Source organism: Phymastichus coffea, unplaced genomic scaffold, assembly GCF_024137745.1.
Source record: "Phymastichus coffea isolate CEN01 unplaced genomic scaffold, Cenicafe_Pcof_1.1 PCOF00012, whole genome shotgun sequence".
NCBI classification, from domain to species: domain Eukaryota; kingdom Metazoa; phylum Arthropoda; class Insecta; order Hymenoptera; family Eulophidae; genus Phymastichus; species Phymastichus coffea.
Window position 1 is genome coordinate 4410906 of NW_026706823.1, and position 14254 is coordinate 4425159.

At 37.2% G+C, this 14254-nt stretch overlaps 1 protein-coding gene across 2 annotated transcripts in view; it reads right to left on the minus strand.

Moving 5' to 3' along the window:
* Positions 1 to 14254, minus strand: part of LOC131672672 (Golgi to ER traffic protein 4 homolog) — a 629760-nt gene that overhangs the window by 174023 nt on the left and 441483 nt on the right. The window lies entirely within an intron of this gene.

A 14254-nucleotide genomic window follows, 5' to 3' on the forward strand; every position in this document is an offset into this window, starting at 1 on the left:
CGGTTCATCCCCCCCCCCCATCCCACCGAGGCAAGGGTGAGGTTAATAAGGTATTGATTACCCAGCCAGTGAAGGAAAGATATTGATTACCCAGCTAATGAAGGCAAGGTATTGATTACCCAGCCAGTGAAGGCAAGGTATTGATTACCCAGCCAATGAAGGCAAGGTGGGAATGCTTAGCCGATCAAGACAAGAGGTTGACTACAGATAGAGTTATGGTCAAGATTGTAAAACAAACATTTATCTCATAAGATGTTCAAAAATACCCCCGTTCAAATTTATGCAGTGTTGAATTCTACGTTCCAAATTTTCAACTGTAGACATCAAAACGAGACGCGGAATAGCTCTGCAAGCTTATATGATGCGTTGCATCATATCTTGCCGTGTTGTTGGTTGCTGTGCATAAACAACATTTTTCAAATAGCCCCATAAAAAGAAATCTGGACTTGTCAGATCTGGTGATCTTGGACAACACTCAGTAATGTCACTACCAATGCCTATCCATCATCTTCGGTATCGTTGGTTCAAGAAGTGACGAACCATTAGTGAGCGATGACACGGTGCACCATTCAGTTGAAGCCATAATCGTCTTCTGGTTTCCAATTCCACATCTTTCCATAATTCTGGTAATTCATTCTGCAGGAAATCAAGATATGCTGCGCCGTTGACATTTCCATCGAAAAAATAAGGTCCTATTAGATAACCATTTATTATACCGCACCAAACTACGAGGCTTCATCTATGCTGATTATCAACATGACGTATCCAATGAGGGTTCTGGATAGACCAATAATGACTATTATGGCGATTGAGTTGCCCATTACCATGAAATGTAGCTTCGTCCGAAAACATGACGTATCTGAAAAATTCAGGATCTTCACGAATCCTTGCTTGTGCCCAATTGCAGAATTCGAGTCTGCGGCGGAGATCATCTGGCATCAAAGCTTGAGTCAAAGTTATGTGACACGGATGAAATCTGTACAGCCGCAAAAATCTAGCGGCTGTTGATCTTGGGATTCCAGTACGTCTCTGAATTTCACGCAACGAGATATGATAATCCAAATCAACCATTGCCAAAACGACGAGAAATCGTGGATCATCGTTGTTCGGCATCATAATGCGACGACGATTTCTGCGTATTCGGGGTCGACGTCTCTCTCTTTGCTCTATGATTCGGATTCTCACGTAGTTCGGGTAGTGAAGCCTCCCTGGGTAATTTTGGCGGTAATACCTTGCCGCAGCACGATATCGGCCTTGACATGCCTCGAGAGACAACAGAATATCAACAATTTCGTTTTCCGAATAATCCGGCGTATTCCCTCCTTTTAAGTCGACTAAGAAAATTACACTTGAACTATCCTGAGAAGGACTGTTCGCGAATCACTATTGTCATAAACAATACTAAAAAAGTGTTTTTAAACAATTTAGTTCAAAACTTTGTAGGCTTGTCTGGAATCACACCAGAAAAAAGAATGGAAATAACATGTTATCCCACAAAATGGAAAATGACACTTCTCATGAAGGCTTTGAATACATGAAGTCGATTTTGAAAATCAACCTGAAGTTTAAGCTCAAGGTCACTGTAGTTTGCCCCTACAATTTTTTTGGTATATTGGGGTTATTGAATTATTGGGGTTATCGGGTTATTGGATTATTGGGTTATTTAGATTATCGAGTTATTGGGTTATTACAATTAACCTTATTCTTGCCCGATCATCCCTGTGCATAGATGAAGAAAATCATAAATTTGACCCCTACATGACCTTAGGCGAGGGGGGAGGGGTTTTTCCGCTCTTTCCAAATCCGGGATCAAAAATATGGGTTCCTATTCAAAAAATGACTTTGACCTTCAAATGACCTTGAAAATGAATCTCAAGGTCAAATCGGATTTCACATAAAGGTTGCCCCCATTGTCCCAAACAACTATTGTCTGAACAATTTTTTGTACAACGCCAACCGTCGAAAATTTTGGGGGTGGTTCCTTTAAAATGGGACACCCTGTATAATAGTTCGGGGAAGAAACATTGTTATTTTTGGATGAAAATCAATTCAACTTTGATGGATAATTAATCGATAGGAAGATAAACGAAGAATTTTAATTAAAGAAAGGAAGTTCTATGTCAAAAAATTTGTCCTTCCTACTTCGAACTGTTACTTGAACTTTATTACTGAAACTGCAATGAAAAATCGAGTATCGTCTTAAAAAAAAACAAAGTTTACTTCCAAATTATCTTGATCAATAACTTTCAAGCTTAAATCCAAGATCACAATCGTTTATATTTTGAAAATTTACGAATCCTTCTTTGGCAGTTTTATAAAATAATGCTTATAAAAAAGTATATACCTGTGTATATATAAAACCCCAGCGTGTGTGTGTTTGTACGCTAGATGGGCTTTGCCTCCTGTGAGCTTGACGCGTCAATCCTCTTGTCAACAAATATAACAAAACACTGACAAACACTAATTTTATATTATATAATTGGTTAGTAATGACTCGTAAAAAGCTTTTAGTTGTTACTTGAAAATCCAAAATTTTCATGAAATACCGCACAAAATAGCAGTGTATGCAAACTTTTATCTTTTTTTAAAATTAACTAATAAGAATAAAGCAGTCGAACGTTGTTCGTAAGAAATATTTCCTAACGTTGAATTTTCAAAAAATGGTTGTAAAAAATGGATTTTAAAATGAGCATCGATATTTGCATATTATTTCTCCAGTGCTTCAGTAATTTACGGTTTAATATTTATTATTCATCACCTTTAATGACATTAATATAACATAACTATTTGAATTAAATACTTTTGAATAATATTTTACTCAATAATTTGAAATAAATGAATATTAAAATATCTAAACATATTTTGCAAACAAATATTAATTCCGAAAAATTATCACCGCCTTCTCAATATCTCTTATTAAACCTATATTAAATTACTTTCATCACATAATTAAAAAAAGGGGCAAAGCGTGCCTGAGAGAATAATAAAGCTTTATTCCTATATATATCTACACACATTTTATAATTTCTATACTATTTTTATTCTTCAACGATGTGATTATCAATGTTTGCTCTCTCGCATAATGATACGGGCGCTAATTACTCTGTTACAACCTTTTAAGACAAAGCTTCTGCTAGCTAGCACACGGCCCTATGTATAAACTTATACATACGCTTACACCAGCTGATTGCGTAGCACATCTTGTCAGCTGATAAAGCGCTATCACCGCGTCCACATCACTTTCTCACTGCCGCCGCCGAAACTGCCGCCATCACCACCGGGACACCTCACGAACATACACTAATTAACCCATTCAGGGGCACTTTTTTCTGCTGCACTTATCTCAAACCCGAAAGTGTATATAAAGGTTTTCAGGGTCACTGATTACGAATCTGAAGTTCGACTTTCAAAATTCAAAATAGCGGATCCAATATGGCGTCTATTTTAATACTCAGGAAACCGCAATTCTAACCTAAAATAGCCGCCATATTGGATATTAGATTTTTCAAATTCTGATACCGAATTCGTGATCAGCGCCTTTAAAAGCCCTTTTACACACATTTTCATATAGTTATCTTGAATACTCTGTCCAAGACCGAATTCGAAAAATATTCGAAAAAACTAAAATTTTTCCGTCTTTGATTGTTTACAAATAATTGAATAAATAAATTTCCAAATTTTTAATCAAAGTATTATGAAGCCTAAGCACTAATAATGGTATAGAAATTTATTCGAGAGCGATTGAGCTCAAAACGGTAGCGATATGGATAAAAAACTGAAAAAATTTAAGTGTATCATACGAGGTGTGATCAAAAAGTAAGGTGAATTTTGAAATTTAACGGGCTACGTCCGTTCGATCTTCGACTTTTTTATTTGGTTATGTCGGTACACTCGTCTAGATCATACATTCCAAATTTCAGCTTTGTAGTATGTTTGGTTTGTTTGTGAGAGGCATCAAGGTTAGAAGTGTTTTGCGTGCTCCACGATTTGCTGCTGTCTAAAAACATGGATCAAAGAGTTTGCATTAAATTTTGTGTGAAAAATGGAATCAAATGTTCCAAAACACTTGAAATGCTGAAAGTAGCATACGGTGAGTCTACTTTAAGCCAAAAAAATGTTTACAAGTGGTATAAACTCTTCCAAGAAGGCCGAGAAGACACCGACGACGAACCTCGTTCTGGACGCCCCAGCACAACAACAACTGATGAGAATGTTGAAGAAGTGAAGAAAATAGTGTTGGGAAATCGTCGAATTACCATTAGAGAAATTGCTGATGATATTGGCATCTCATTTGGTTCGTGCCAATCAATTTTGACGAGTGTTTTAGACATGAGACGTGTGTCAGCGAAGTTTGTTCCGAAATTGCTCAATTTCGACCAAAAGAAACGTCGCATGAGCATCGCCCAAGAGCTACTGAATGACGTCAACGATGATCCAGATTTACTCAATAGGGTTATAACAGGTGACGAAACATGGGTATACGGTTATGACGTCGAGACTAAGACTCAATCGTCCCAGTGGAGGCATTCTGGATCACCAAGACCAAAAAAAGCACGCCAAGTTCGATCAAATGTAAAGGTTTTGCTTACAGTTTTCTTTAACTGCAGGGGCGTGGTGCATCATGAGTTCTTGCCACAGGGTAGAACAGTAAATAAGGAATATTACCTGCAAGTTATGCGCAATTTGCGCGAAGCAATCCGCCAGAAACGTCCGAATTTGTGGAAAAATAAAAATTGGCTTTTGCACCATGATAACGCCCCTGCTCACACATCGTTGCTTGTGCGCGAATTTTTGGCTAAAACCAACACAGTAATAATGCCACAGGCACCGTATTCCCCAGATCTGGCCCCCTGTGACTTCTTCTTGTTCCCAAAACTGAAGAGGCCCATGAAAGGACGGCGTTTTGCCACGATTGAGGAGATAAAGACGGCATCGAAGGATAAACTAAACAAGATCACAAAAAATGATTTTTTTAAATGCTTTGAGGATTGGAAAAAGCATTGGCACAAGTGCATTATATCCGAGGGGGATTACTTTGAAGGAGATAAAATAAAAATTGATGAATAAATAAATATTTTTTGAGAAAAATAAAAATTCACCTTACTTTTTGATCACACCTCGTACTCGTATATGATACGCTGCCCCTGAAAGGGTCAAGGACTATGAATAAAAACCATCATAGAGATATATACCAATCGTCGATCTGCGTTGGTCTCACTCTTTTAGAGTACTAATATCAGGGCCTTTGAAATCGGGAAAAATTGTGTGACAAAAAAGGTTTTTGAATATTTGCCGTCGATGTACGACATTCAATTCGATCGTATTCTTCAATATTCCAAAAAGTAACTTGATACTTATTGCACTGACATGGTAGTTGGCAGTGGACCGCCTACTCTGCAGATAAAATTTCGAGAAGTTTCACAACCGAATAACTTGCACATTACCAAAAAGAAATTGATTAATTTAGATAATTTGATGAAAGAGGTGAGTTGTAGTGTAATAGTTAACCAAAGACTATATCATAAAAATTTATTGATGATTTACATTTTGTAAAATCTCTTTTATCAAGGACAGTTGGAGCGTAACATCAGTCTAAATGATATGTTACGTCTTGGGCGTTAGCTACCCGTTAAACCTAATATTTAAGATGTACCAATATGTAATCTAGTGGACAAGGCTTATTTATTATTTTACTTATATTTTTTATGTATGGTGTGGAAATATGAGTAAAGAGAAAAGAGAGAGATCAATGAATGAGTGTTATGGTACCTGGACTCTTATCGTAGAGACGTTTCGTACGTTAAAGAAAGATCCAGAAATAGGCTGGTTTTAATATTTTTTGATCAAGTAGAATGTATTTAATGGTGTTAGGTACGCTCGCAACTACCAAATACACCAATTTTACGTAAAGGTGTGAAAACGGAGGTCTAAGATGTAGTCTTTGACGTGGACTCTTATAAACTGCTCGCTGCAGGGCTTCGCGGATTTTATAGCTGCCGAATTTGTTAAATTATCAATATTTGAAATCTTATGTGGGTTTTACTTGCTTCATCGCAATTTGGAGAGTAAGACTTTTTAGTTTTGCCACCTGCCCGAGAGTTCATGAGAGTACAATGACTTGCTGACGTACACAGAATTTAAGTTTCTTTAAGAGCTTAAGTTTCGGAATTTGATAAAGGAATTTAGGAGGCGTCATAAGACGGAACACCTCAGGGCCCAAGATGTTGCAGTTAATATGTATTAATCGTAATCCTTGGTTAAATAATAATAAAGAAAAGAAAAAAAAAATATAAAAAAGTTATTGTAGTTCCGAACGTTCAAATTCTTAAATTTTACAATCCAGCGAGTGTTGAGTTTATTTTCATTAGTTTGTGTTTCGCTTCGTGGGCATATTTTATGTATATAAGTCCTATGTTGGGCCACTTTTACATAGTTTGGTTTTATCCTTTGCGAGTGACTGTATCAAGATATTGTGGTTGAGAAGAAAATAATATGTATGTATATTCAATTCTAGTTTGAGGATTAGCAACATTCTTGTACGGTAAAACAGGCTAGGAGGAACGGCTTTTGAATTCAAGGTGGATATGAGGAGGTATCAGCGGATATGTATAAATACATAATTAGTATGTTGTGTAACGGGGGTTCTGACTTCCCCGTGATGGGTGAAGCTAAATAGCTACTCGGCTCGTTGCAGGCTTGGTATGGGGTTCCGCGGAACCCAGCCCAGTGGCTCAGCTATGCCACTTGAAGGCGTCCTTGCCTTCGGCCCGCGGAGAGCGTCGCAGGTCAGGTAGTTGCTGGCGGTGCGAGTCAGTACGTGTATAGCGCGGGAGGGGAGGGCGCCGAAAGGAAAGACACAGTGGTTAAGAGAAATAGCATTTACTAAAATGAAGGAAATAAGGAGGCGTACAAATGATATGCGCCGTGAGAGAGACAAGCAGGAAGCGAGCGAGAGAGAGATAGATAATCGAGCAAGTACTTACACGTCGGCTTCGTAGTAGCCTAGAGCTCGCTTCACGAATATTCGGCCTCGGGCCAGGCTTCTTGACACGATCAACAGCTTGTCAGCACGCACGCATACAGCACACAGTCCGCAGGATGCACTTCGGTGCCACGGTCTTTCACGCGATCACGCACACTCTGCACTCTCGGTACCTAATCGACAAAAACGCTGGCTACGTAGCACAAAGGCATCTACCGATCGCGCGTTGACGGCTAGGCTTGCGTTCCTCGTGGAAGCGGGCAGCTAATTGTTCGTACGCGGGAGAGGTCCCCCCTCTCTCTCCTTGGCTATTCGGCAGCGGCGCGCCTCAGCCAATTAGGCAATGCGCGGGACACTCATGCGTCCACGCACTCTCGCATACACGCGGTTCTCTCTCTCTCTCTGCTCGGCGCTCTCTCACTTACCTTGTGCAGCGTCAGCAGCTGCGGCTAGGTAGGGAAGGATACATAAGAGAGTTATTAATAAATTACAATTGACTTAAGGGAAGAGAGAGACATAACGAGACTTAACTCGTTATAGTTGGTGTTGTTTGGATTGTTTATTTAATTTTTTGTTTTTTGTTAGTTTCAGGATTGGGTTGTTCTGAGGACCTGAAGGCGATGTGATCGCTTGTGTCGGTAGGCCTTCTATATGGGGGAGTATGGTCCTGATGAGAATCCTTGGGATTTGAGTAGTCTGTTTTTTTACGAGTTGCAGACTTACTCTAATGGATTTCAGCGGATATATATAGGAGTGTTTAACAATTATTACAATTTAGTAATTGTATATGAGTTGTATGTGCGTGTTGCGTAGAATTATGATAACATCCTTCGGCGGCGGAGTGTGTCACGTGGAGGTGAATGCATCGCAATTGTTTAATGAATTATAAAATAAAAATATGTTATTTATATAGTGTATTTTTCTCCTATTAGTCTATTTTATTTCAGGTGACAAGGTAAGAGTTTAAGTGTCTAAAGAAAACAATCCATACGATAGCTTTGTGACTGAGGTATTAATTACTGTATTTTGGGGAGGGAGGATGGTTCATACGGGATAGATAAGGATAGTAATTTAGGTTTTTATGAGGATTGATGTATAGCTATGTCTCGGAGTTCGATGTTTTCTTTGTAATGGTTTCAGCTCTGTAAGGTTGTAAATAGGTGTGTTATTGAGCTGACAATTGCCCCGAAAAGGTGTAGAAACCAACCATAAATTGTATTCAAGGTGTATCCTCTAATGATGGTGTCAACTATTAGTTTTCCTATGTGTAGGATTATCAGTATCATGATGATTGTTGACGAAATCGATCCACATGTGATGATTTTATCTATAATCAGATTCCAGGTGCTTTTAGCTAATTTTTTCTGTGAATTTTCCGTGATGATGTTTTCCAATATTTGTTCTCCAGCTGTTTCTCTGGTTACGATGTTTAGGAATGATGCTTTTTCCATTAGGAACATTATTTGATTCTGTAGCTAGTTTAATTCTTCTTGAGAGTAGATTCAATTGATTCGAATGTCCATCCAGTTTTGGTGTTTAGTTTGAGTATGTGTGGGGTGTTACTTTAGATAGTATTGGTGTGAATTTCATCAATTCGTTCCCAATCTTGTAGTGAGTGGGTATTATTGAATTGCAATTAACTTATGTACCTTGTTTTTTCAAAATGTATATTCTGGGTGTCACAAACCAGGTTTCGTTTCCCGAGAGGACAGGTAGTTCGCTGTAGCGCTCTTTTAGATGTAATATCTTGACTGTTGTAGGTATGTATTTTATTATGTGTACGACTTTCCCTGCAATTGTTGCCATGTATCCGGATTTTTTCATAATGTTACGTGCAAGTTTATCTGGGGAAAGGATTGCAATGGATAGGGAATTTTGGATTATTTTCTTTTCGATTTCGCATTTACTTGTTATAAGGTCTACATATAGATTATTAAGTTGACTCCTGAAATGTTTTTATACGTATATAAATTTCGAGTTGATGTACGTAAAAAGATCAAAGTTTACACTATCTCGATTGCAAACGATGTCGTTTTCAAATTTGTAAGTATTTAAATAGTTATTTTTTGTGGCAATAAATAGTTTTGGATGTTCTGTTCTAATGAATTCACTGTCGTATTTTATTATTTTATCTCTAGCTGTTAGTACAAATGTGATTTCGCTGGTGTTCAACGTATAAATTACTTCATGGCTTTTATCACTAGTATATCTTGTTGCTAGCCCTTGGTATTAGATATCATATTTATTTTTAAAACATTCGCCTTCTGGTAGAATATTCCAGAATGTGTATCCTCCTTCCATGTACAAGCAAGATTTTTCTGGAAATACTACTCCGGAATTGAATATTATTTTATCATTATTTAAGCTAACTTTTGCTTTTGATTGAACAAGTGGAATTTTAATTGTTCCTTGAACGAGTATTTTATTTCAGGAGTCGAAATTATTTGCAAATGATATGCCATTGCAGATACTGCCTTCTGCGTTGCCCACGAAGTCGACTTCTTTTGATGTTGAGGTGTTTATTTTTAGATTTGCTATTGTGAGAAAATTGTCGTACTTGAAAATACCAGTGTCATGTATGAGTTGACATTGCTCGTAATTTAATTTATAAATATATTCTTGTACGCCATTGGACTTGGATATAAGGTGTCCATCCCATCCGCATGAGTAAACTGTGGTGTAATATACATAAATATATGTTATACTCTTTGGTGAATTTTTAGTTTACATTGAGTTACGTGCACTAAACGAAAGTCGGCTTTTGAATTAGAGTTCGATGTCTATTATTATTGAGTTAGCGTATGTGTTGTGGAAGTCACATTCTCCGGAGTCAAGGGAGAAGCTGGTGATGTTTGGTGTTGTTAGTACAGAGTGATATCCGATGAATACGTAGTTTACTTTAAAAATTGTAGTTAATAGCAAAAATTTCATCATCATGATAAAAATTATCTAAAACATAGTAAAAAATTAATATTTTTCTAATGCACAATTAAATTATTTGCATAAATAAATAATCCGCCCACTGATGGAAAGAAATAAACGCGTTATTATCTCCAATATGAATCCTATCATTCCAAATAAAGTTTTAATCAGTGCACTAGAATCAAACTTGTATTCCAAATACATTATATTCGAGCTAGTACACGCGAGAGGACGCACTCACATACTCTCTTTCCGTTGACAAGTATATATAAAGGATGAGGATGAATCGTGTTTGCCAAATTCGCTCCAAATCAACTATAACAATACAAATTACTGGATCTTGTTTAGCACTAACTCTACCAGCTATTTCATTTGTAATCTTACTGACCACATTACTAAGAAATGTCCGAGGAATAACAACGTCGAAACTACAGATAAACAAATTGATTCATCTATTTCTCAGAATCAAAGCGGTGATGTCACTTCACCATTAATACCTAATGATAATACAATTATACATTCACCACAAGAAAATTCACTATCATCTGAAGTCGTTAATCGTGATTCAAGTGCGCTCAATGCTCACAAATCTCAATCTTCGCAGCTAGCTGGCTCTGAAGAATTTAAAATCCCAAATCAGTCAAATACTTCAAATAATAATGTTGGCTTTAAAAACGAGGCTATTTCCACTTCCAGCTCCTCTAACTCATCACTTAAACCTCCTGCTTTCAAGAAGCTGAAAAAGTCGAATTTAATCTATAACCTTCGGAAAGAGGATATAGTTTGCGAACAGTAGTTAAAAACGACATTGAACTCCATCCAATGGAGTACGGCAAGAGCAATGTGCTTAAAATTGCTCTCATATTTACAACTAATATCCCGGCTTTATACAGTATGCTCACCAATTTAAAATCTTTAATCTTAGAAAACAATCTCAAAGCTAGATGTGGTAGGATAATTAAAAAATTGTCCGAGAATGATCAAGATTTATTCGAGTAAGGCAGTGAAATTGAATCAATTCATTCCCAAAATGGCTGAAGAAATATCAACGGACCTAAAAATTGTTTTCTGGAACTGTAAAATCCTTAAGTGAAGAATAGAAGAAATACCTAAAATTCTCCGACACTTCGACATTCTACTATGCGTAGAATCTTGGATCAATAAAAAAAAGCAGAATATCCAGTTTCCCGGTTTTAAGACTTTACGTAAGCAGCATAAAAAAGAAGGAGGTATCGTCGCTTTTATCAAATCTAATTTAGCGTATTGCGAACTTAATAACCTACAGACATTTGATCAATCATTCGAGATTCTAGGCGTTCAAATTACCAATACCACACCTAATATTACTATGAGGGAGGGGGGGAGGGTTAATAAGTCTTTACAAAAAGAAGGAAAAAAAAGTTTTGCGTATGTAATTTTTTTTTATTTTTCAACATAATCTCTTTGAAGGTCGATACATTTTATTAAACGGCTTTCCAGTTTTTTAAGCCATCAGAAAAATATGATTTCTGAAGAACCTCAAAATAGGCATTTGTTTCGACGATGACTTCTTCATTCCACGTGAATCGTTGTCCGGCAAGCTATTTTTTGAGGTCAGGAAATAAGAAAAAGACACTGGGAGCCAAAACAGGCGAATATGGTGGATGGTCAATTAATTCAAACTTTAAATCGTTAATTTTTGACATTGAAACTGCACACGTGTGAACTCGAGCGTTGTCTTGAAGAAAGAGGCATTTTTTTTGTTTAAGTCAGGACGTTTTTCTCTAATTTTTTCTTTCAGCTAACCTAATAATGAGGCATAATATTGTCTAGTGATCGTCTGGCCCTTTTCCAAGTAGTCGATGTAGATGATTCCATACGCATCCCAGAAAACCGTGGCCATAATCTTGCCAGCTGACTTTACTGTCTTTGCCTTCTTTGGGGCTGGTTCTCCTACGGTAATCCATTGTTTGGACTGTTCTTTGGTTTCAGGAGTGTAGTGATGTACCCATGTTTCGTCTACAGTTACGAGTCGACGCCAAAAGTCTTCCGGATTACGTCGTATGCGTGCCAAAAGAGCCTCAGAGGTAACCACGCAGGTTCGTTTGTTTTCAACAGTGAGTAAACGCGGTACCCATCTTGCTGATATTTTTTTTATCATCAATTTTTCATGCGAAATTGAAATGATTGTACCCTTTGATACCCCTGTGGCCTCAACTAATTCTCGCAATTTTAATCTTCTATCACTCAAAACCATATCGTGGATATTGTTGACCATTTCGGGCGTACTCACTTCTACGGGGCGTCCTGAACGAGGTTCATCTTTTATTGTTGTACGGCCGCGTTTACATTCATTTACCCAGTTAGAAACAGTCTCAAACACAGGGGCAGACTTGCCATGAACGTGATTGCTTTTGGTATAAGGCCTTTCAAATGAAAATGTTTTATCACCGCTCGAAACTCTGTTTTTTCCATTTTTCAAATAAACCAATAACTTTTTGTTCAACCAACGCTCACAAAAAAACGACTTAACGAATCCAGCTGAAATTTTATACGATATCTAGTTAGTAGTATTGTTTCCCAAAAACATCATAATTGAAGCGTGACGAGGGCCATCTCTTGGATTTTGTAAAGACTTATTGACGCCCCCTCGTATTCATTTATATTATAGGGCACCAGGTACGATTTCTTCACAAAGCACTTGGGACAAAATTTTTAATAATATCGATACAAATAGTCATACCTTGATCATGGGCGATTCTAACGCTCATCATACAGCATGGAACTGTAAAGATGCTGATGACAATGGTAAAAAGTTTTTGAATTCCTACCTCAATTCTGACACATTTTACATAACAATGATTCCCTGACTTACTATTGTAACTCAAACTATTTCTCAAATTTAGATTTAATTTTTTCCACTAATAATTTTGCTGACGAAATCTACGTTTTAGTGAATGACGAAACCTGGGGCTCAGATCACTTTCCAATTTTCATTGATGTCAATGTAAACACATTTTTATATCGGAAAAAATCTTTTAATATTAAGTCGACTCCAAATGACTGGGACAAGGTACTGACTAATCTCGAGGAAAAATATAAAAATTTTCTTAAAGATGGCTACGTACTAGTTCAACCCAACGAAAAATACTCAATTATTACCGATATAGTTGTTAACGCTATTAGAGCATCCACACCTGTCAACAGAAAAGTAAATAACAAGATACACAGAAATCCAGTTCCTTGGTGGGATTCGAAATGTGACAGAGTAAAGAGACTTCGCAGAGCTGCCTTTAAAAAATGGAGATTTTGCAATAACCAACACGATTATTTTGAATATAAAAAGACTTTTGCAGTAGCTCACAAAACCTTTAAGTTTAAAAAAAGAATCAATTTTCGTAATTTTGCTGAATCTATACTCCAATAATCACTGGTATATCTTCTTACTAGCCCTTTGTATAAGATATCATAATTATTTTTGAAACATTCGCCTTCTGGTAGAATATTCCAGAATATGTATCCTCCTTTCATGTGCATAATAAAAATATGACTAATAATCATATTTTATACTCCAACTGGCGATATAATATTTATCTTTACAGCTACCATACTCTGTTCAATTCTATTGATATTGATACTGACTTTGGAAACTCAATTAAGAATGCTACGGATCCTGACTCACTCATTAACCTTAGACTAATCCAAGATGCTGCTTATGCTATATTCACAGACGGCAGTAAGATAGCTGGCAGCAAATCTGTAGGATCACCAGTCATTTGCGAGCGTTTTAATATTAAAATAACTCGTAGTCTCCATAGTGAAGCATCCATTTTTACAGCCGAATGTATAGCCATGAACGAAGCTATCAAAATCGCTCTCACTAATTCCAACCTCACTGTAAACATTTTCACCGATTCTCTCAGTGCGCTGCTATCCCTTAAAAATATCAATTATAACATAAAAATTAATCCTTATATACTTGAAATCAAAAGAAATCTACTCAAATTCCAGACGAAAAGTATCAATAATAGTAAACTTCAACTATTATGAGTAAATAAGCAATGTATGTTCTGGGACACAAAGGAGCCGCCCGATGAAGGTGTCACGGTAGTGACACCTTCTAATTTATGGTCAGACCCCATGCTGAGTGTCTAAGAGGCATTTGTTTTTCGTTTGACACCTTCCGTATGCCAGTGGGCCCCTTCGACAGAGTGCCCTCCCCCCCAATCGCCCACCCACCCACCTACAGAGGTTGTTAAGGTAGGATGCTGTAGAAGACGGTAAGGTGTTTGGTAAACTATATGATGGTCTCTCCCTTTCTCTCTCTATCCCTCTCCCTCGCTCTCCTTTGATAGTAGGGCACTTAGTAAG